Source organism: Balaenoptera borealis (genome assembly GCF_965194805.1).
Source record: "Balaenoptera borealis genome assembly, chromosome: 9".
In the NCBI taxonomy this organism is placed as follows: domain Eukaryota; kingdom Metazoa; phylum Chordata; class Mammalia; order Artiodactyla; family Balaenopteridae; genus Balaenoptera; species Balaenoptera borealis.
The window spans coordinates 45,442,778-45,468,901 of record NC_138873.1 but is presented as its reverse complement, the minus strand read 5'-3'; the positions used below and the strand labels follow the sequence as shown (position 1 = coordinate 45,468,901).

Here is a 26,124-nt window from a genome sequence, read left to right as displayed (position 1 = left end):
TATGGAGAACAGTATGGAGGTTCCTTAAAAAACTAAAAATAGAACTACCATATGACCCAGCAATCCCACTACTGGGCATATACCCTGAGAAAACCATAATTCAAAAAGAGTCATGTATCAAAATGTTCATTGCAGCTCTATTTACAATAGCCAGGACATGGAAGCAACCTAAGTGTCCATCATTGGATGAATGGATAAAGAAGATGTGGCATATATATACAATGAAATATTACTCAGCCATATAAAGAAATGAAATGGAGGTATTTGTAGTGAGGTGGATGGAGTTAGAGTCTGTCATACAGAGTGAAGTAAGTCAGAAAGAGAAAAACAAAGACAGTATGCTAACACATATATATGGAATCTAAGGGAAAATAAAGGTCATGAAGAACCCAGTGGCAAGACGGGAATAAAGACACAGACCTACTAGAGAATGGACTTGAGGATATGGGGAGGGGGAGGGGTAAGATGTGACAGGGTGAGAGAGTGGCATAGACATATATACACTACCAAATGTAAAATAGCTAGCTAGTGGGAAGCAGCCGCATAGCATAGGGAGATCAGCTCGGTGCTTTGTGACCACCTAGAGGGGTGGGATAGGGAGGGTGGGAGGGAGGGAGATGCAAGAGGGAAGAGATATGGGAACATATGTATATGTATAACTGATTCACTTTGTTATAAAGCAGAAACTAACACACCATTGTAAAGCAATTATACTCCAGTAAAGATGTTTAAAAAAAAAAAAAAAAGACCAATGGCCATGACTGAGCAGTGTTCATTCTAGGAATACAAAGGTAGCTCACTGTAAGAAATCCAATGCCATATTTAGCTACATTAATCATGAAAAGGGGGAAACATTAACATTGATTATTTTAGTAGTTGCTAAAAAATAATTTGATCAAAGTTAACAGTGTTTAAGATTTTTAAAGAATTAGAAAACTAGTAATAGACCTGAAATTATCTATTTGGTAGAAATAAATTGGCCTTAATTGCTATGAATCTATTCATCATCTTTGTGTATCTCTTTTAGAGATACGTAATTAATGCATTATGCTTGTTCTAAAAGAAACTACCATTTCAAGTACTGTAATGTTCTAGAAACATGCATCACCAAGGACTGCAAAATCTTGAAAAATAATTAATATATAATTATTAAACTAAACAACCATGTGACTATTTATTCAGGCTATTTTTTGATAATAACTAAAATATCCCCAACTGATAGAAAAGAAAATCTCATGTCCTAGCAATTTACACTTAATTAACTATTTATGTAAAGTTCAGCCTGAGACAAGGGATAGTTAAGTAGCACGATCAAAGCCAGTTATCAGTAAAAGTAGCTGATGCTGCTATTTTTACCAATTTCTTCATATGCCCAGGAGATTCATGCTTTTAAAGCTCATGGAAAGGACAGTTTTTCTCATAGGAAAATTCAGTGTTCCTCTCCCTTGTGAGTTGAACACATTTATCAATTCGAACATTTCCTCTTATTTTTTCCTTTTATAGTATTGATTGATACCTATGAAGCATGGATATGAAGGTATTAGTAGGGCATTTAAGTTGTTTAGGGGCCCAGAGAAGATGAAGTTTCACATCTGAAATGCAGAGACAATTGAAGGGAGATTTTCATAGAGGAAAACAAAAATTTTTACTTTGACAGGTATTCTTTCTAGGATTTTTGTTTTGTTTGTAATTTAAAAATAGTCAACATCAGTTTAATAGGCCTGGCTTGTAGTATAGAAATAATATAATCCAAAGAACAATTTTGGGGAGGCAGAAGTTAGGAGGCTCTTGTAATATTTGTTAAGACTCCAAATTACATACTTATCTCAATTTCAGAAATGATCAATTAGAGGGCTTCCCTGGTGGCGCAGTGGTTAAGAATCCGACTGCCAATGCAGGGGACACGGGTTCAAGCCTTGGTCCGGGAAGATCCCACATGCTGCGGAGCAACTAAGCCTGTGTGCCACAACTACTGAAGCCCGTGCGCCTAGAGCCCGTGCTCTGCAGCAAGAGAAGCCACAGCAATGAGAAGTCCACGCACTGCTATGAAGAGAGCTCCCGCTCGCCGCAACTAGAGAAAAGCCCGCAACGAAAACCCAACACAGCCAAAAATAAATAAATAAATAAAAGAAATGATCAATTTGAATCTTCGTCGTGATGGGAATCTTCAAATAAAAAGATAAGTTTAATTTTAGTTTGGTTATACAGTTTATCCACTAGAGGCATTTTAGTTATAGTTGAAACAATTTTTTGGACGGACTCATCTCACAATCCATTGTTTTAACAAAACCTTTTAGAAGATATCCTACAAGTACTATTTGTGTTTACATTGCTTGTGTAGAGGAGAAAAAATCATCTCACATCCTGAGAATATTTTACCCTGGAACCAAGCGTAAGAGATTGGGTTGTGACATTTTTCCGTCTTTGCCAGTGAATTCAGTGAATAATATATAAACCCCTTCGCGTGTGCGTGTGTGTGTGTGTTTGTGTGTGTGTGTGAAGAACCTAATATTAACAAAGAAATAGGGAATGATAATTAGAACATCAACTCTGGAACCAGAATCTGTGTGTTCTGAAGCCCATTCTACCACTTAGTACATGTGACACCATTTTTAATTGGAATGACAGAAATGGGACTGTTGTAAGAATTAAAAGTTTAGCATATTTAAAATAGAATAGTCAGTGGCAGACAGTAAGCACAATTTTAATTAGATGTAGAATACAGAATATTGAGCTAACGTTTCCCTTGCCTTTATTTTTTCAGTTAAATAAGTAACACTTCAAACAAGAATAATCCTAAATAACCTACCAACTTTTGGATTCTGTGAAATGACCACCTCTATCCCTTTCTCTTTGTGTTTAGATAAGTTTGTTTTGTTTTGTTTTGTTTTGTTTTTGATATACATTAATCACAGATAAGCCTCTACTCTGCTACCAAATCTTTCTTGAATTTTCTGGAGAATGTCATCACTATGCATGCTTTACTCAGACATACCTTTTATGCAGTCACTACCATAGCCTTTGAGTCTAGCCTCTGCTGCATGAAGATTTGCCTTCAAATATTTTGGAAAATAAAGTTTGAAAAATTATATACAAATGCAAATACGTGGACATATCTGAGAAAAGTAAACTTTATCACAGGTAGAAGAAATCTTTTTTAAAAATTACACACACACACACATGCTGCTTAATTAGGATGACCTGACGGCATTTGTGATAAACATTTTAGTGCTTAGAGCTTTGGTCGAGGAGAAGATCTCAGAGAAGCTGCCTGCGTTACCACTCTAGCACCCAGACAGTACCCACATAGGAGTCGTATCCTGCTTTCACCTATCATGGGTTTCTGAAGGCTTTTTTGAAAATCAAATGTACAAGAGTGTTTAGCTTGCTTTTAATCATATATGTGAACATATTAAAGACGTCTAGTGATCTAAGTGGTCATTTGTCCAGCAATTACATGCACAATGTGTACATATTTGTTAAAATAGTGCTTCTCAACCTACCTGTGGGTAAAGACCCTCTTTTTAAATTCCCAATCAATCATAGATTGGTATCTTTGTAAAAGTAAATAAAAATCAGTGACTAAGAAAATGAATTAAAAAGAAAAACAGAAGCCAGTCCCAAAAGATCACATATTGAATTATTCCATTCATATGAAACTTCCAGAAGAAATACAGAGAGACAGAAAGTGGATTCGTGGTTGGCCTATGATTGGAGGGAGCATTGTCAGGGGCTGCTAATGATTTCTGGGTTTCCTTCTGAAGTGGTAAAAATGTTCCAAAATTAGATTAGGGTGATAGTTGAACTCTGTAACTATACTAAAAACCTGGAATTATAGACTTAACATGGTTAATTTTATGATATGATAATTACATCTAAATAAAGCTTTTTTAGAAAAAGGACAGGCATTCAAAATGCAAGGCAACATTTTTATTATTAAATTCAAAAGATAAAAGATTATACTTCAGTAAATATAATTAGAACAAACACAACATATGAAAAAAGAAAGAATGATGGTAACTGCAGGGCACTGAGTTGGGCATCCTTCAGGTTATTGAGCAAGAAATTAAGCATCGATTGTAATATTGACTTTCATTTTTGTATTCACTCAACAAATTACTGTTATCTATGTGAAAGATTCTATATTCTGAGGACACAACAGTGAATAAAATTTAAACATTCTCCAAAGTGGAGAAAGATATCAAACCAAACTTTCACAATACTGTATAAACTTATATAGTATGATAATAATTATGAAAGAAAATCACAGGCTTTTAGGAAAGCATCAGGTAAAATGAAATAATTTAGGTTGGAGCAGGGCTGTACTGGTGGGGGAGAAGGGCAATTGGAAACATTTATCAATCAGTAAAAATTAAAGAGATGAGGAGAGAGGTTCCAACAGAAGCACTGGGCTTGGGTATATGCTTTGAGACAGGAAAAGGCATGCCCTATTCAAAGAACTGGGCAAGTCCCACTGGCCATCTGTAGTGAGGGAAGGGAGAGGGATTCTGGGTGAGCCCAGAGTGCTTGGAAAGAAACAAGTTGTTGACCTCATATACTGCAATAAAGGTTTTGAATTTTATCCTGAGTGCAAATGCAATATTTGAAAAGTCAATTTTGATTCATTTTGCAGTTTGAAGAATAGCTGGCTGATATCTTGAGAATGGACTAGGGAAGAAGGTAAGACATGTTTAAAATGTTCTTACAAACTTTGTCTCCCCCCGAAAAAAAATATTTCAAGAGTATCTTCTCCTTAAAATGAATCTATAGCCAAGCTATGTCCTTACAAATATCTCCATAGATCCCCTGGCTGATTATTAATGCATCCTGTCATGTCACCTGTTAAACACAGTATCCTATACTACTTTTGTATATGATATATATTATGTGTGTGTTTATGTTTATGTATCATAGTATGTTGAACACATTCTATTTTCCTTCTTTCTTCACACTTGCATTAAGCTTAAATCTATGGAATACTTTACTGAGGCTATCCATTGATTTTGGCATGAGGAATGATTTGAGCCTTTGTCTTGATTGTATTTCCACTAATAAAAACAGTTTTTCAGGTTTCCATTATTTTTAATAAAATGATAAGTGCAAAATATACTCTAGCTTTAAATAATTGTGAGACCTAAACTGCATTTCAGAGATGGCAACCTGCCAAAGATGTCAAGGCCACGCTGAGAACTCTTGAAGTGTTTGTTAACTATACAATATTAATATAAAATGTATAGAATATTGATGTATAATATAGAAAATATGCAGACGCATATATCTATATGTAGGTTAGGGTTATCAAAGTTTACAATATACATTGTCTAACAGCAGAGCTAGGGCAGATAAAGAATGTCTTGTCTCCTACATTCCTTTTATTTACCTGCTACCCCATCCTCATCCTGGGCAAGGTCATCTGCATCTTATATTGAGTTCTTTATACATGTTTTACACTATAGATCTGTATCCATGTCTACTATTCTCAATTTCAAATTGTATTACATCAGTTAATTATAAAAAAGTTTAGGTGTTTTATGCAGAGTATGGGCTGTGAATATAATCACTGTAAATTGTGCTAATTCATTCTTTTTCTTTTAGTTTACATACTGAGGAGTAAAGTTTTAAAGATGATATGCAAATATATGCAAACACGCAAATTAGCCTTTTCTTTTTCATCTAACACTCAAGAAAAAACAACAACAAAGCTTAGAAATGTAACACTGTAAATAATACCACCAAAGGGTGTTAAATTATTCAGGATATCTGGAAAGGTAGTTATTTTTAATTAACTTGGATTATCTATTTAACTTTTATCTATTTAGCTTTTCAAAGGGATTAGCAATATATAATTTCATTTAATTTAAGCAGACTGATGTTTAGGGATGTTTTGCTCATTGTCAGTCTATGTTCAGTGATTGATTTGTTATTAGGATAATCTCAGTTTAATAGATATTCTCAAATAAATTGTATAATTAATCTTGTCACTGTACTCAGTTGAGGATTTTGTAGGATAGCAGTTCTCAACCATTTTGTTCTCAGGACCTCTTTAGATGCTTAAAGTGTGCTGAGGACTCCAAAGAGTTTTGGTTATGCAGGTTATATATATTGATATTTAGCACATTAGAGAGTAACACAAAAAAACATTAATTTCATTAATTCATTTAAAATTTAAAATAAGCCTATTACATGTTAATATAAATATATTATTTTATAAAAATATTTTCCAAAATGGAAATGAGAAAGATATTATTTACATTTTTTTCAAATACTCTTTAACGTCTGGATTAACGGAAGAGCACCTGAGACTCATATCAGCTTTTGTAGTTATTTCAGCATAAGATATTGTGTTGCTGTCATATGCAAAGGCAATCCAATCTAACACACATATGTAGTTGGAAAAGGGATGAGTATTTTAATAGATTTTTCAGATAATTGTGGATATTATTCCTTGTTACTACACCAAAACTTGACAAGTAATGTGGAAACGGAAACCCTGTCAATAAGCTTTTTACACTAACATCCACTGATCTAGCTTGTACTCTGAAAGGATGTTTTATCCATTCATGATAGTGCAACATTATCCATTGGTCATTTGGAAAAATATTGGTTCACTTATTTATGCAAATCTTCCAAGTTTTGGCACATCTCATTATACAATATTAATTACATGTGCTAGTTAATATCACCACCTATAGTTATCGCATCAGGAAAGGCTTTAAGGATTGAGAAATCATTGGGATCACAATAGTGGGTACAATTTCCAAAATCCTAATTTTCACTTGACTCACAATTCATCATTGGCAACAAATTTTGCCAGTTATTTTCCTTGAAATTATAGTCTACATCAATAACATTTGAGAAACTTTCTGCCAAATACCTGTATCTGAATAAAGACTACATAAATTTAAAAAGTAAGGTATTTTGTGTTTCTTGGAAAAAGCACTATTTTAGTACCCATCATTCTATCACTCTCTGATATTAGACTCAAATTCAGACACCTTGCTAATGTTTGTCAGTTGTCTTGATCTGGCATCACTGTACGTTAAGGGTAGGGTTTTCTAACATTCAAATGATGTTGTGTTCTGAGCTCAAACAGTAGAGGACCCAAAACATACAAACAGAAGGGTAGTTAATGGGCTTGGTTAATGTAAAGAAATAAATCTGGAATTAGCAATAAAGGGACTCAGACTTTACTATTATTTGAACTTAAAGATAGTTTATTTCCTTCCAAAAGCATTGACTGTGTCTAAGCATTTGTGATTTGTGTTAACATTTTTCTTCCTCAGGGAGAAGGAAAAACAGTCATCTCTTATCCAACTGACATGGCACTAAGCATTATGTAGTTCTCTATGCCCACATACAGATAAATGTTGCTAGAACCTTCCAGCTAACATTTAATCATTTCTATTAATTTGAAGTGGTAGTATAGTAGCTTCCTCATAACTATGTGAAACTATGAAAACAAATAACAACTGAAATAGAGACAATGCTTTCATTTTTCTAAAATTTTAATTTGACTTTTTGAGTCAATACTCTACTCACATAATTTAAATTTCAAAAGCTTTATAAGAATATTTAATCAAAATCACCTAACCAATCCCATCTCCTACCACCTGGCTTCATCCAAGAAGCAAACAGTATTGTAATAGATTAGAAAAATGAATTTTTGGACATTTTCCCCTGTTGGAGGTTTTCAGATGCCATATTTGTAAGAAGAGAGATTTTGCTAATCTTCAAAAATGTAAGAACCATATTTTTTCCAAATTGAGCAAAATACCATGCTCCAACCTAGTGGATGTTTTAAAATATTGCTTTTTGATGATATTTGTTTGTAAAAAAAATTGAGGCTTTTTATGAACATACTTGCAATTTCAAGTTCAAATTAATGAAACAACTGGAGTGTCAGTTTGTGTCAATAAGATTAGAAGATTCTTATAATGACTTACAACTTATTAAAATAACTAAAGTATTCTCATAAAATTTTTAGATTTTATTTTAGAAAATTGTGGAAGTAGCTAAATCACAGAGCTTTATAACACAGTTCTTTAGGGTTAACATTTTCTTGTTTCTGTGTCACCTACTCTTGCAAAATTCTACAGAACCAAGAAAAAATCTTTGAAATTTTGTATCCTGAAAAAATAAATTATTACTAGTGAATATGTATTTGATACTACTTAACCAATTTACTGTAGAAGTAAATGCATTGAAAAACATTTAAAACATTTTTTATGGACAAATTAATTTGCACCACCCTGCAAAAGAAATTAGCATGCTCAGAGTCTTCCTAACTCTGACTTACCTCTGTGAGAGATAAAATGCATACATATAGAGATTTTGAACATTTTTCAAGTCGAATAACCATTTAACAACCAATAAGTAAAGTGCTAGTTGAACTTTATTTATTTTTGGAAACAGAACATTTCTACTGTTCTTCTTTTATAGATGCAGCAAGTAAGTTGAAAGTGAAAGCAAGGGAAACATTTTAGCTGCAATTCTTATCAAACAAGACTAGTTCTGATAGCTGTGAATTTAATTACAACTGTTTTAAGAGGACTTGGAATCAGATTTCTTTAAGAACTTTTCCTTCAACACAACTTTATTTTAGAATACCAAAGCAGAAAAAGTAATACTATATATTGGGCACCCAACATGATTTCATCTTTTTCTGCATGATTAGGTCTTATATTTAATTTTTAAAAAGGTGGGGGATAGTTAAAATTATTTCTGGTGAAACAAGAGAAAAGGAAAATATTCACCAAAATGATATCCAACTGTTATTTTGACTGACATTTACATTTTAGACAGATATTAAAAACTCACTTTGACACATCGACAAAATTATGTTAATTTTATTTTAAATTGCCTTGCTTTTTGACTTGATGAAAAAAGAAAAGCATGCTACTCCCCAAGTTGTGGATGACAATAAACACGACAATCACATATTTAGCCTTGCTCCTCCCATCTTGTCCTTATCCACCTAACATGCTTTTCTGGAAGAGGGGGAGAAAAACAAGTCCAAACTATGCTCTGTGCATATTTCCTTAGGGAAAACAAAAACAAGCAAACAAAAGCAAAATCAGCCACATGATGACAAAATGCAAATTTACTCAATGAATATTGCTGCTGAAGATATGTGGCTTTTAAATTGAGTTAATATGCCAGTTTTTCTTCTCCTCTTTCCATGGCAAAAGCTTTAAAAAATTTATAAATATTATGGCAAAATTCTTGTCTCGTGTGGCCATAAATGATTGTTTACATGGAAAAGCAAATTTCTTACATTATATCCTGCCTTTCCTTCATCAGTTGAGGGAAGAGTTTTAAAACTAATTTTAGAATCTACTTTTTTCAAGTAGCTTTTTCTGTAAAAATTAACCACGATCTTTATATGTTAAGACACTGGATTGAAATGATAATCACCTCTATTTCTACATGCCAATATACTTATCTAAGCATTTCATTTGTTTTCTTGATAATCCACTTACCTATTGGATTAATGTTGTATCTGTAATTGTATCTTTTCCAATACATCAATTCTTACTAGTACACCACTCCCATTTAACTCATCCTAATTCAAGCTCATGACACACTTGATACTAAAAGATTATTTTCTATTCATAAAAATGTTTTCAAATTTTAATTTATTGGTTTGGTAAAACATACCAATTTGAAAATAATACCATTAAGTCAATAATTGTCTTTCTCAACAATTTATCTCACTACTCAAGTCCACAGACCCAAGAGTTTTCTAACTGCTCTGAATTACAGAGCACCATTTTAATAGTGATTCTGATGGAAATTTGTCAATGTCCTAATTCAAATTATGAAAATTGAAGCACAGAAGAAAATATCACTATGATACAGCTGCTCATGGTGTGTACTGCCCTAGCTTCAAAGTAGGATTCTTGAGTTAAAGGGTAGTGATCTCAGTGTCTTCTATGCTGAGGATCTGGGCTATAACAATAACCAGAGTAACATTCGAAACAGATGTTTCCATCTGTGCCATTCAAACAGATGGCATCCATTTGAATTTCTGGAAATAGTCAGTGGCCTACACAATACTTCAGTGTTAGGCTACAAGGAATATGTGCATGGAGTTTCAGAAGAAAAGATCTGGCTGGTGGTTAGCCACAACAAACCCAGACGCAATCACTGAACTCATAACTGTGCTTTTGCGGCAACATGGACATACGACTGTAGGATTGCCTTCCTTAGGAGCCAAGATGTGTTTGTTTGTTGTTTCTGTCATAGAAACTGATATTATAAAAACAGTTATAAAAGAGGCATTTTTTTTTCCCTTTGAAATCTTATCATGCTCATCTGTGTTCTACCCTTGAGAAATGTATGCAATAAACACAAAAACTGGGAAAATCATTGCTGTTCTGGCTAGATGATAACAACCATTATTATTACTAGCCCTGCCATCACAGTTACCACCAAGATAGTTCAATTTATGCCAGGCATTGTGTTAGATAATTTAAATATGTGATATCATTTTATCATCCCAACAAGCCAAAAGGTAGACATTGCCTCCAATTTACACATAAAGAAACTGATGTTTCAGTTGGTGTGTCCCTACAGAAGGGACTATATCCAGAGTGGTGGGCAAGGTTAGGGGAACTAGTATCGGGTGGTTAAACATCAGGCAGGGGCTTCCCTGGTGGCGCAGTGGTTGAGAGTCTGCCTGTCAATGCAGGGAACACGGGTTCGAGCCCTGGTCTGGGAAGATCCCACATGCCGCGGAGCAACTAGGCCCGTGAGCCACAACTACTGAGCCTGCGCGTCTGGAGCCTGTGCTCCGCAACAAGAGAGGCCGCGATAGTGAGAGACCCGCGCACCGCGATGAAGAGTGGCCCCCGCTCGCCGCAACTAGAGGAAGCCCTAGCACAGAAACGAAGACCCAACACAGCCATAAATAAATAAATAAATAAATAAAAATTAAACTTTAAAAAAAACAAAAAAACAACAAAAAAACATCAGGCAGGCACCACAGCAGGAAGCCAGTATATTCCACACTTAAAAGAGCAAGGGGAGAGAATGGTGTTATCTGAACCCTGTGAGCACTAGAACCTGAGAAGAAGAGATCCCCACACCCACAGGAGTTGTGAGTGACAGGAACATTACCACTGCCAGAATGGCTGTGAGGCTGGGCAGGAGCAAGCCTCCACCTCCTGCTTCCCATTGGCCAACCCCAACTGGCAGCCCAAGAGCAAGGCAGCCTGGTGCTGCAGCCCTTGGAACTCAGGCTCAAGAAGCACAGAGAAGGATGGGAAGGGGGCTAACAGAAAAATCGCCAAAGATGTTTCCACAGCAGCAGAGCTGGAATTCAAGTGAAGCTTTTTCTTCCTCCAAAAGCTACACTCTTAACCTCCATATACATTTAAAGGCTTATAAAAGATTCACGATCTCATAAGGAATCTATTATCTAATAAGAAATTAGAGAAAACAAGAGAAGAGAAAACCAGAACTAAATGTTCTTTCTCCTTTCTCATTCTGAGACGTGGGGACATTTCCCACGTTTAAAACTCCTTTCCTCTGAAAAAGGTATGAGGAGGAAAACAGTGATGATGATTAGAATGATCGATGGCTTCTAGCATTTAGAATTTTGTAAACAGAACCACTATATTTTACCGGATTACATTTAGATCTCTTGAATTAAAAAAAAATATCTCAGATGCACGTGCCTTACCGGAAAGAGCTGTTGAATCACGCCTGCTGAGTAAAACAGCTGATATCGTATGGCCCCCGTGGTTCCTGAGGGAAGAATGTGACACATGGAGAAATCTGTGTGAACTGCCCACGATGTCTGACAGCTAAATGCTTAGTTTTTACATACAAATTGGTCTCAAAGTGCTTTTATATCACTGAAGTTCTTCGTTTTTATTTATAAATCTCCACATATTCACGCTCCATATTTTACTAGATTACAACCACACAATACCCTTTTATTCTGACTTCTTCAGATATAAAATTTTTTTAAATCTCTGATTTTATTATTCCCAACAGAGTAAGTTCTTCATAAAATAAGCAAATTTATTTACTCAATTAGAATTTATTGACCACTTACTGTGGACCAGGCATCATTCTAGACACTAGGAATCTAGTAGTAATAAATTAATCATAAATTCCTATCTTCATTCTAATGGGAAGACAGACAATAATGAGATACATAAATAAAATAAGTAGTACATTGTATTGCAATAAATGATAAGGGACAAAACCAGACAGACCAAAATAGAGAAGAGGGATTAAAAGTGCCAGGGGTAAGGTATTTTCATTACTCATTAATATTTGGAAAAAGAAAAAATAAATAGGAATTTTGTAAAATTGTGATCAAGATATTATATCATGTACTTTCTATGCATTATCTAATGAAAAATCACCTTTCTTAATCTGTCCTTCATTTTATCAGACATTTGAATCTGAAGACTTTATGAACATAAAGCCATATGCTCATTTTGCTCCAGAGAAATTCTTGTTTTTTTTTTAGATTAATCTCTCTATGAATATTCTTTCATGCCACTATGTTATATCAGTTAGCAGCTAGGCTAACATTTTTTTTTTAACTAGGATAATGTTATTAATAACAACTAGCATTTCATTTTATAGTAGCTTATTTTTTAGGATTAGAGATTTAACATTATATTTTAGAAATCAATGCTTTTATTGTATTTCTTCTTTCCTTTTTTGGGGGGGTGGGCACAATTGCCAAATATATCAGAGGCAAAAGAATAAATATGTAATTAATTAAATTTCAAAACAATAACTTCATTTAGGATTTATACAACTGATTTTAGGTAACTGAAAAAATAAATAAAGATTAAGAATATTCTGCTTCCCCAGAATTATTGGCAAACCCATTCCGCATGTGTAAAAATGCTTAATTTACTGCTTTTTAATAAATTCTCTCTAGAGATATTGTAAAACCAATGTCCATGTTGGATCTTGAACTGGAGTGGTTTTAAACAGCAACCCCTCTGATTAATAACTTATATTATTAAATAAAACTTTAGAAAGCACCAAAGCAATATTAGACAACTATAGCATAATGTGTAAGAGCAAATAATTCATTTGTAAAAGAACTGTGTTTGACTCTAACCTTTGATACTTACCAGCTGAGTGACACTGGGTAAGCAAAGTAATTTTTTCAAGTCCATTTTATCATCATAAAATGGGAGTAAGGGTACCTGACCAAAGTGTTGTTGTTAGGATTAAATGAGATAATGCATGTAAATTACTAAACTTGAGTTTTGGTTTATATTGTCTACTGAGTGTTCACTCTCATTTTGATGACCTGAATTGGTGAGGAAAGAAGCACTTTGCTAATACTCTTCACAATATTCCCAGGAAAGAAAGTGAACTTTTGAAATCAGCCTTTTCAGCACAAATATAAACTCTGTGTCAACCATATTTAGAATTATAGGCAGAAAGCAGACCTGTGAGAAATGCAATTCTCAAGGGATTGATGTGAAATTGCAGAACATCTATATTATAAATAATTTCAGCACCTCTTCTCTTGGAGAAGAAATGTAAATCTCATAGGAAAGCAAACTCTTCTTTCTTTCTTAGCCAATGCTCAAAAAGAATCACATCCAAGTAAAAATGCCAAGTACAGTAGTTATGTGCAATTAAGTTTCAAGAACATGAGAATTAAGTGATTCATCTGGGTATAGTACAATCTCTGTCCCTCACATGGTACTTTTAAATAAATTCAGTAACAGCCAACAACACAGTGCATATATAGTGAAGGAAAATCAACACCGAAGAGAGATCTGGGCGAGAAGACACTGAATCAGTAGCAATAGCATAGGGACAGGGCCCAAGAAGGCAGCAATGTGTCAGCCAGTAGATAGGAATCAGGACCATGGCATCTGGCTGTGAGCGTGTCCATAGGAAAGCAGAACAGGGAACTGATGGATCAGACATTGAAGAAGGGGAGGCATTTCCCAGTTGTCTAACACAATTAGTAAACAATATTATTTTCACATATTGTTAGTATCTGAAACAACAATAAAAAATACAAGAGAGAATAGAGTTGTGTCAAATTACATGGTGTGCACTTGAATTTAGGTATTCAAAGAAAAAGTAATACATGGGTAATGTGCCTGTGGGGCACACCCTCATGCTTGTGATGTTCACTCACTGTAGTTTAATGTGTTGAAAAGACCACCTAAGGGATATGGACTTTTTCACTCTAGCTAATACCTGTATAATTTTCTCTCCTTCTGATCCCTTGATTTCTACAATGGGTTGAGAAACACAAAAATGAAGCATGTATTCTCCTCTTGATTTCCTAAGGGACAAGTGAGATATTCAGCCACATCTCATTCTCTATCTTTTCCAAGTCTCTACTTATGGTGAGAATAGTGTCTGCTGCATATGGACCCTTTTCCACAAACTAATGCATCCTCAGAGAAGACTGTCAGAGATACCCAGGCATCTGCTGTGCTGCTTTGTTTCTCTCTCCCTCCTTTTCTGGTATTTCTAATCTCGCACTTTGGGCTCCCCCTCTCTCACTCATCCTTTTGGCTTATTTGTCTAAGGTTTGTGTCTAGACTTTATTTAACCTTGGCATCCCTTTCAGGATTTGAGTTTTCTTGGTGCCTTTTGTCCTTACCTGGAAATTGCCTGGCTGTGGCTGCCTTCCGAACCCCACCTCTCCAAAGAACAATCAGACACTAAGGTTGTAAGAGGTGAATTTAGTCGTACTATTGCACAAGGAATTCGATTTGTTTTTGGCTACAACTTAAATCTTGAGAAAGCCTCTAACACCAGGATTCCATTTTAAATGTTTACTTGCCCCTGTAATAACAATAACTAATATACTACAAATCTTTTAATTACAAAGTTTCAATAATTTTGACATCCTATATAAAGGACTTTTTGAATTATGGTTTTCTCAGGGTATATGCCCAGTAGTGGGATTGCTGGGTCATATGGTAGTTCTGTTTTTAGTTTTTTAAGGTGCTTTGTGACCACCTAGAGGGGTGGGATAGGGAGGGTGGGAGGGAGACGCAAGAGGGAGGAGATATGGGGATATATGTATATGTATAGCTGATACACTTTGTTATAAAGCAGAAACTAACACACCATTGTAAAGCAAATATACTCCAATAAAGATGTTAAAAAGATTAAAAAATAAAACAGCTTCTCCTTCCCTTAAAAAAAAAAAGGACTTTTATGGCACAAGGTTGCTATTCATGTGGAAAAAAGGTTCTATGATGATTAATTTGAGGGAGTGAAATAGTATTTAACTAGCAGTAGGAATTCTGCTTTAGAGTTAGAGAGGATGGCCCTGGGGAATCCAACTGACAAGTCTAATGTATATGGTTTTTCACAAGTTACTGTGTTTCCCAAAGTACCAAGGTCTCTTGTTTGATGAACATTCTATAAATACATGGATAATAAATTCTCTCAGACTGTTCACAGATCAAAATATAAATAAATTTGGTACCAAAGAGCAAATCAGGGGTGGTTTAATATGTGGAAAATTTAGTATTCACTTTAGGCTAAAGGTAAAATACAGTTAATGCATCAGAAAAAGTACATTTTGAAATTTAAAATTCAGCTCTTAGTAATTATTGATGGTTATTTATTATAGCCTCTTTTTGCTATAGGTATTGAGAGACAGAAATAAAGACCTTCCCAATTAGTGTGATGCTTCTGGTTTCTAGGGAAGCACAGTTAAGGAATATAATGGGCCTGTAATATAGTTGAATTTTTGGTGTATAGAAGCAATATGTACTATTTTACTAGGCTGTTAGATATTTACGTGGTTTCTCCCCTATAACATAACTATTATAGCAATTCCAGAGCTGAATCTTCAGAGGTTCGACAATCTCTGTTTTTCCTCCTGGATCTGACTATCTCCTGCCTATTAAGATTTTTCATCAAAACAAAGAAACAAGCAAATAAGTAACCAAAGAGAGGGACTAAAGCAACAAGGAATTGATCAATCATCAAATCCTATTGAGTAAAATTTTGAGAAGAAACATAAACATGTATTTTATCATTTTCATCATTCAAGAGGCAATATAACATGATGATTATGAATTCAGGCTTTGGAACCAAATTATTGATACTAGGGTTGGAATTCCAGTTTTGTCATTTACTAGCTCTGAGACCTAAAGCAAGTTAAGTATTCTATGCCCTCAGTTTCTTCATTTGTAAAATAGGTAAAACTGTTGAACATACCTCAGAGGGTTGATATGGGATTAAGCTTAAATTTTTAGAACAATTTTGATACTTTGAGACTTTCTGTTTAAATAATGTCTAATAATCTGAAAAAACATTCTATAATGATAAATGGAGACAGTATATATATATATATATATATATATATATATATATATATATATATATATATATAATGGCCTCTGTTTAACCAGGAGTAAACACATATATATTTTAGCTGCAGCTGGTTTAGACAGACTTGTGAGAGCTGATTGTTAAATTTTCAGAAATGTTGAGTCAATTGATATTACATTGGTAGCTTGATATTGGCCATTGTGGATTTCATACCACAAAAATCAGAAATTGACCAGCAAATACTACAAATCAGCCCTTTTCCCAGAGAACTGGTTGTTAAATATTAACAGAACATCACTAGCTATTTTAATGTTTTATAATTCTTTCTTTCATTGTATATTTGCTGCGTACCTGCTGTGTTCTACGTGCTTGGGATGCACGGTTAACAAGAAAGGCATGTGTAGTGGCTAATGATAGCAGAAAGTCCTTTGTTGTTTTAAATTGGTTTATTACAGCAGCAGCCAAAATAAGCAATTTTTAAAATCTCAGCTTTGTATAAAATTTTTCTCTTTTTTTCATGACCTTATAAGAACAGGCCCTTAAGATGTGGTCCAAAAGAATAAAGACACCTGATACTGGAATTGCCACTAGAATCTGTGGCTTATTTACCACAAATGCCCAGCCTAAGTGGGATGCCTGACACACGTCAGGTACATAATAAATACTAATTGAATAAAAGAATAAACACAACAGCTTTTTGCCTCTGCAAAAGTTGGAGGGTCTGAGATGATTTAGAAGTACCTGTCATCAGCTATTATGACTGGTGATTATGCTTTATGTTTGTTAAATGTTTCTCTTTCTCTGCATACTATCCAAACCTCAATTACAAAAATTGCTACATAACAACTAAAGTAAATTTAGAAATCAATAGTGTTTGTAGTGTATCAATGTAAACTGTATAACAACCAAATAATGGTCAACATATGCTGTTGTTAGCACTTTTTATGGATCACCTGAAAAAAATTCTAGCACAACATTATGAGGTAGGTAGGGTATGGTCCCTTTGTTACTAATGAAGGAACAAAAGCAAAGCGAGCCTAACTTGCTCTGAATTACACTTCTAGGGGTGGAGTTAGGATATAGTATTAGACAGAGTTTAGGTGTGCAACTAATATAGTTTTCATTATATTACCACAGCTTGATTTATTTTATATTTACTTACATGTTTTTCCTTCATATTAAGGATTTTTCTTTACTTAAAGCAAGTTAATTCCTGTATGTAGGCCACTTCCATGAATCGGTCTTTTCAGTTCCCAGCAAATAATAAAACTGAACATATCCCTTACCCAAGGCAATTCATAAGTAACCCAGTTTTGTTTGAGTAGCGTCAACTCTTCAAAGCTGACTTAGAGGAAAACCGACTCAGATTATTTGGAAATCAAACAACACGTCCAGAACTGTTCCTTTGGGTTTCAAAACTGCTAAAAGCTAGTTGGGCTGGTAAGTAACATTGCCAGCATAAGTCAATCTTATGCTGTAAATGACAAGTTTAGGGATGGGATGTAATTTTGTCTCAAAGACAAAGTAAGGGAGGGAATGATGTAATAAAACATGTTATTCATTTACTCCAAACCTTTAATGACTTTTGCTAGTTTCTAGAGTTGTAGGAGTTTATTTTTTGTTTGTTTTAAACCTATGGTCTTTTAATTTATATTTTAAATTTTGTTTTATAAATTTAATGATAATTTATTTAAGTAATACTATTACTACTAATAATAATGCTGCTAACAATAGCTAAGTTATATTCCTTTTATTCCCTGTGACTGGAATGATTTTTCCTTAAACATCACTTTTCTAAATTCTGCCCATTCTCTTCAAGGTCTTTATTATGTGACACGCTATCCAGGGAACCTCCCCTCCCTCAGGTGGAAGGGGCCATCCCTCCCTCCCCTGGGCTCCTATGGCATTCTGCCTCAGGTGGAGATGGCTTTTTTCACTGTCTGCTACTGTTGATAAGTGTTTGCAAAAATATGTCCCTCATTAACTTTAACATTTGGAAGTAGGGACCATGACTTATTGTCTTTTTCTCTCCTAAAGCAGACTTTAGTAAAGCCAAAGAAACATTTTCTAGCAATTAGAGCTGACCAGGGGTGAAAAGGCTATACTCTTCCCCCCCCCCCCCCGAGTTATTTCAGAAAGAACAAGATTGCTGTCTGCCAGTGACATTTTAGAAAAGAATGAATCCAGATGATCTCTGAATTCCTTTACAACTTCAATATCATGTGGCCATTTGACCTTTAAAGAGTCAAGTTGAAGAAAGCAACTTTAATGAACTAGTTTAAATAATCCTTTAAAACTGTGTACATTATTTACATAAAACTGGAGCAAGCGTTAAGAGGAAGGCAGCTTGGGAAACAAATTCATAGAGGGTCAATAAAGAAGTTGACATAAAGCTGAAAGAGTATTTAAAAAAGAAGACCAATTCCATATTTCAAAACTATTGTTGACAGCAAACATGTTATTTTTTATTTTACTGTAATGTTTTCTACCACTGAGCAGATGTAGTCCAAAATATCATTAGAGGAATGCAGTAACTGAATACTAATATATATGAGTAAGTAGAAAAATCTCATTTTGAATGTTGTGTGTTTTTTTCCTTTAATTTTAATTTTCATAATTTGAAAATGTAAATATGTTAATTTGTAACATCTAATAAACTCATAGATAAAGAGAACAGATTGGTGGTTACCACTAGTAAAGGTGGTCAAAAAGTACAAACTTTCAGTTAAAAGATAAATAAATCCTAGGGATGTACACCTGAAACTAATATAATCTTATACATCAATTATATGTCAATGAAAGAACCCTCGAATCATTAAGGATTGATCATTGAAGACATCATTTGGAGAGAATTATAAATACATTTCATAACATTCAAAATGGGCTTAACATATATATAATAAGTTTATATAAATACTAAATATGATGTTTAATATTAGTGTATTGATTATTTTAAGTTTTGAAAAATAACCATTCAAAGTGGACAAATTAAAGAATGTAAAAAGAGACAAAGGTTTTAGAGACATCCAGTATCGCCTCTCACTCCACATCTAAGGAAACTGAAGCTCACACACTTGGTCCCCCAGTTTTCACATGGTGAGTCTATTTCCCACACTATACTTTGATTTCGTCAAGTGAAGGGAGGGTAAGTATTTATATTTATAGTCCATTAACTAAAAAGTAGTAAGTGTGAAGTAAAGGATTAACTGAATAATCATCAATTCAATGTTGCATAAGTGAATGCATGAAAGAATGAGAAATTATGTAACCTGATTGACAATCCACATTTTCTGTGCTGTGTTCCATCTATCATACAATTTTTTAATCTCTCAGGTTGTTGCTGTTGTCTATTTTCAGGAATTAATAAAACAAAAAGTAACTCTATCTTAATCTTAAAAATATATTAATGTGTAAATTTTTGTAAGTTAATGTTATATACATGAAAAGGTGTAATGTAAATCTTTTTCTTATGACATACATGTAAGACAATGGACTAAAATATTATTTTATAAAAAAAAAACTGCTGTACATAAAACAATTCAACCTTTGGTAAAGTAAAAAAATTGATATTCACCAATATGCAAAAGGTTTTATATACTCTATTCTTTCTATATTTGCATTATTTTACTTAAGCACATTTATTGTATTAAAAAAAGGAAATAAATTGTACTATATCATTTTAATAGTTTGAAACTACCAAAAATCTAACAATTGGGAAATCTAAATAACCTGGATTTTGTGGTAAATGCATTAGAAGAACAAATTCCCCACATTTCATCCATAAGAACTTTAGTGCTTATTAGTATAAATTGACAGCTTTTGAAATATATTTAATAATTTTGACCTATAGTTATTATGAAGACCCTTAAAACTGTGAAATTTTTCTATGTATCATGGAAGTCAAAAGTTTTTGTCTCATAGGAAAGAAAGAGTTATAATGTTTGCCACTGCAGAACAATGATGAACTATAAAGGTCCAAAGAAAATTACGTTAGAAGCAAACTATGAAATCCATTCGGAAGACTATTATTAGTTTAGCAACTGTAAATGGGAACTGCTTGGTTTGCATTTTACAAAAAATATCATTCTATCATTTACAGAGGTCATTATGTTCTTTATAACAGACTGGTGTGCAAGATTACTAGATAATCTTACCAGCCTTCAATCTAAAAGGATTTATTCCTGTTAAGAGAAAGCAAATCCCACTAGTAATTCATACTCTAAGAACTTTATAATCTAAACACCAGTGGCATACCATTTTCTGCATCTCCTGGATTCCCAAGAGAATACTGCATAGCAATATATTGTGTGCAATTATTTATCAGTGGCCCTTTCTGTTTACGTGCCCCAGTGTCTGCTTTTCCTCCCCCCAAAAAGTTGTTCATTACTTCCATAGACTGGCATCGCCTTTGCTGAACAGTAGACCCAGAGCTGTAAGAAGTCTATTTCTGCATGCTTTCTTGCTTAAGGTTTATGTTTCTTTTTGTGTCCTACACTCATCCCCATCATCTCCTTCAGATTATTGTTATTAGTGGATCTAAGAAGCAAGATTAAAAAGGAACATCTTATAAATCAGCTTTAAGTCTATTATCCTCCACCTAACCGACAGAAATGGAATAAAGCAAGCCAAGTCAAAAGGGGTGTGTGTGTGTGTGTGTGTGTGTGTGTGTGTGTGTGTGTGTTAAAAATTACCTTGCAGATAAATATCATAGGAATATGTAAATCAATTCGGACTGTTTTGAATTCAAAATGACTAATGCTTTTAGAAGCTTCAGTAAGAATCCAAGAGGTGACTATACGCTAAATAGTATTCTGATGTGGCCTACATTCAAATTCAAAACATATAATTATCACAAGTGTATGATAAAGTTAACACCCCTGGGAGATTTATACTATAACTAATGACAAAGAAGCAGATGATATTTTGGTTGCTGTCAAAAAAGGTATGCTAGTGAGAATTATAAAAACCCCACAAAATTATGATATTATAGTTCAGTTCAAAGCAGCTTTAACAGTAAAATCATGTTTTCCTCCAGTTTCTATTTCAACATTTGGTGTAACTTAACATTGAAAATATTTCTAGTGAAGCTATTCTCTCTAGAGCTATTTTAACACATTGATCTCCTAATTTTCTTTTCTGGCTGAATGCTGATTGATGACAGGTAACCTGCCACTACAATGGATTGGGAAAAAATGCATTGTGGGAATCAAGTTTAGGATATTGAGGATGTATCACTGCTTTTAGGGCAGAGCTTGTCCAAATGCATACAATCCATTCAAAGGCAGCCGGCCTGGAAATATCGCGTCCTTGTTTATGGATCATGCTATGTAGTTGTACTGATTCATAATGGAGCTACAGCCTTTTTCTTCTGACAGTTTAGCACATAAAAGAAAACTAAAACTGCTGTGTGAAGACCTCCCTTATAAATGGCTTCACATTAAGACTTCCTAGCTACAGATTAAACATTAAGAGCTGCAACAGGTCTGATATCTGGAAAAGTAAAACTTTCCCTTGGTATAACAAAAGGGGTTGCAAAGAAGAGGAAGCAAATTAACCTTATAAATAAAAGTATGGTGAGTTATTTTTAAGTAAAATTAAAATTTTATAAAATCTGCATGGTAATGTTACAGAATGCACAAATATGTCTTTATCTGCATACTAAAAATCAAAACATGATCACCTATACCTTGTCACATGCTTTCCACAAAAATGCCATCAGCACATTGACTAGAATGTACAAGATCCCTGGAGAGAATGAGTGCTTTTTTCACTGCAGCCTGTAAGCCCAACTTGTAATAAGAGACAACCCACATTAAAAGCTTTATCAGAAAGGGGGAAATAGCATTTAGAGAAGCAAAACAACATTTTGAGGTTTTCCAGGTACCATAATGATAGTTTTTCTTACCACTGAATATTCATGACACCTCATAAAACTAATGATAAACATAAAAATTGATGTGAACGTTTGACTAATCTGCTCTTATTTGTTTGGAAGAGCTGTCGTAATTGCCTGGTTTGTAAATTAAACATCTGCTATGGGAATAAACAAAAACATAACTGAGCATATTTAAATAAATTGAACTCGCTCTGGTTCCATAAATTTTATTACATGGTCTCATCAACTTTATTACACCTGAGGGCAGCATTGCCGCCAAAGTCAGTGCATTTTTAGGTGTCCTATTTGTAAGAATAAATGCTTTCTTTTTCTAATAAAATGCAGATATCATTTTGATCATTTTTAAAGGAGTGTTTCAATAGCAGAGTTCAACTGATTGAAGCCGTTCACCGGATTGGTTGAACATGAGCTGGAGTTCCACCACTGCACTCCTTGAGGGTTTCAGCAGACCATTCAAATCATCTCTATTTCACAGCAGCACGTGTCAAACAAGATAATCATTTCGCTTTAGCGAAATTAATCCGTCTGATGGCTGCCATAGCCATATTTGTTAAAATTTCTAAGTCATAAAGATGAAACATATTGCAGAACAACTAACCAGATCAAGGACCACAGTGAAAGAAACCAAGGAGTGGGCTTGCTAAAATGTGGGAGTCACCCCTTTGATGCAATTACATATATTTTTTTTTTTCTTCTGTAGCTAATTCCTTGATGCTGCAGAGTACTAAAGTAATTCACATCAGTATTGCAATTTTCTGTAGAGATCGCCAAGGTAAATTAAGTATTTCAAGCAACAGACAAGTAAGTAATGGATGGAGAAAATACTGTGCTGGTGCAGATAATAAACTCAATATTAGGGTGGCTGCCTGTAAGAGAAAAATGATGCATAAGACAAAATATGAAGTGACTCAGAAATCTCTGACTTCCGCTATTTATGAGGCACATTTCATGTTATTCTGAGAAGCATGAGCTACAAATGACAACAAAAAGCACAGTGTAAAATGATTCCACTTAAACTTTTGTATAACAATTATGTAAACATGTTGACATGGTAGATTCCATTTTTAAAAGAAATGCAAAATTTCCAGTTAGCTGGGAAGCCCAGACCTCCACATTTACTTCCCTTGAAATCACAGGTACTGACCTAGAGGCTTGGTACCTGTATCCCTGATAAGCTGTGCCTTTCCTGGCCCCTAATTTTCCCCTGAGAAAGAAGCTATTCCATCAGAAACTCTGTCAGCTTCAGGAGGCCTGTGGAAGCCTGAGAGCTTGACTGCAATTTGCCAGAAACTTCAATTACTAAACATGTTTCACTGAGGACTTCGCATTTCTAAGCTTCTCTTATAAATTGAGAAAGGCTTTTTAAGTCAAGCAGGTAACAACAGGATTCTAAACAACGGTCCAGTCCAGTGATTCAGAGACTGAACCACCAATCATCTGAAACATAAGTATAAGGTGAAAGAGATAATCAGCAAGACTTGCTCAGAAAAACAAAAGCAAAGACAAACTATGGGCTCATGCAAGGACAGTTTCTTATTAGATCAAAGTGGATTGGATAGTTGTGTCACTAACACAGAACCTTTAAAAATCCATATCACACCCAGCTGGAGAGAACATGCAAGAAATACCAACCCCAACTTTCTTGCTGTTCGAGAGGCTTTGATTTAATAGCGACGATAACCTTAAAGAGGAAATTCATCTTGTCCACTAGATATGCTTTTAACAGTATCCGAAATAGTTATCACTTAATTTTATGTTTTATGGTAGTAGTAGCAATTAGGAACTAGTAGTTTCCATTATAATTTATGGGAAAAATAAACTTTCAGTTTCTTACAGTGTTTTTAGTAGGATATCAGACTTTCAAATACAGATTTAAGTCTCATTCCTATAAATATATTTTGAGAGGTAGAAAAAAATAGCATTTCCTCTCACTGCCCCCCCAAAAAAGATTATTTGATTTCAATCTTATAGCTAACAAACAGCATATTGAAAAATGTATTCTCTATTGTCTTTTGAGCACTAGCTAGAATCCATTTATTTTTTAACTATAGTCATTTGATAATACAATTATTGGGTATTTTGGCAAACTCTTAAAACTTTAATACATGCCAAAGTTTAGATTTTTTTTTTTACATGGAATTGAATATAGCTTAAAATATTATGCTCTATCTAAGGTGCTATAATAATGACACTATTTTATTCTTTGGAGAGAATACAAATTTAAGCAATTTTATGGCTGTAGCTCATCTTCACTAGGCTGTTCTGATCATTTAGATATGTGAGAGTTTTTTGCTCAATACAAAATATATGAAATTTGTTGATGATTGTTCAATAATTATTTTTGAGTTTATTTTGTGCAAGGCACTGTACCAGGAAGTGTGAATAAAGCAGTGAAAGTGAAAGATGAGGCCTTTGCCCTCCTGGGGCTCACCTTCATAAGAGGAAGATCTATATAAACAATAGATTCCAATCATGTCCTTATAATTATGAGGAGTGCTCTGAAAGGATAGGGCTTCTTAATCTTTAATGTGCATTTGAATCATTTGGGAATCTTATTAAAATGCAGATTCTGGTACAGTTTACCTGGGACAGAGGCCTGAGGTTCTGTATTTCCAGCAAACTTCCAAGTGGTGCCAATGCTGTAGGCTGGATTTAATTGACGAATGGAAAGGGATGGAGAATAGTTCATAAGAGGGATTAACAAGCCTGAAGGCCCTGGTGGGAAAGAACCATTTTGCTCTGCAGGACCTGCAAGACCAGCTTGACTCTTAAAAATAGTTGAGGATAGAGAGTAAGGGTTGATGCCAATGACATTGGCCGGGGTCAAACCACCATAAGGGGATGAGGATGGAATGTGGAAGAAGAGTGGTGAGAGCCTGAAAGTAAGGGATTAGGAAAAGGTTTGAGAAAAGGGGAGTTTTGAGGTTACACGTGTTAAAAGATAAACTGAAGCATATTAAAAATTTTAAGAGTTATTTGAGCAAAATCAATTTGAATCAGGCAGCATCCAGTCTAGCAGATAGAAAGGAACTGAAGGAGCTATACAAAATGAAAGACTTACAAGCAAAAGGGAGCAGGAACAAGGAAATTATACTATGCAAAAATGTGAGCTGGTTATTGCAAGGTTAGTTTCCTTTAGGGGCTGGCAGGGGTCTATCAGGCAGATTATCTAACTAATACTGATTAGGCAATTCCTGATTGACCGGTTTAAGATTCTATTTCAGTGACAGCCAGAGCTAATTAAATTCTCAGTTTGTTGACATGGGGCATAACATAAGCAACTCTGTTTTGAGCCTGTTGTCTTGTTTTTAACACAGGCAATGAAGTTTGCAGAAGAGAGAAATGCTGTAGAGAGCCAGAGTTTCAGAAAAGTTATTCGGGGTAATCTTAAGGGTCAACAGTCAGAGTGGAGCCTGAAAAGTTGAAGAATAGCTCTAGGAATTCCTGGAGGGTGATGTTAGAAGTAGGAGAGATAGGCCAGAGGCAAAAGCAGGTGGAACTCCAGATGCCCTAATGAGGTCACACTGGGCAGCAGAAGAAGGATCCAGATTTAAAATCATCATTTCCAAGCTTTAAGTCTGGGACTGTTCTCTGTACTAACGAACGACTGAAAGCATGTTTGGTGGTCACAAATGAGGGCTTTGAATCCTGTTGCAGGATTCAAGGTCTATCCCAGAATCCTTATGGCCCTGTGAACATGGCAATGTACTTTTCCTCTCTGTTCACCAGTTTCCTCATCTCTAAAAAGAGATAATATAAGTATCAATTTCATAGAATTGTTGTGAAGATCAAATGCAATAACATATTTAAAGGGTTTCCTGGTACATAATATCAATAAAAAGTCAATAAATGTTGACCATTATTTGTGTTCTTGCACAAACCACATAATCTTGACTTTAATTTTCTGAGGATGTTGAAATGGGTTA

The 26,124-nt window shown here is 34.5% G+C and overlaps 1 long non-coding RNA gene across 1 annotated transcript in view; it reads left to right on the top strand.

The window, feature by feature from the left end:
* The window catches only part of LOC309634621, a 44,985-nt gene that overhangs the window by 16,065 nt on the left and 2,796 nt on the right, over positions 1 to 26,124 (top strand). The window contains exon 3 of the long non-coding RNA XR_014248252.1: positions 1,837 to 4,680. This is a non-coding gene — a long non-coding RNA (uncharacterized lncRNA). The remainder of the gene's footprint in view (positions 1 to 1,836; positions 4,681 to 26,124) is intronic.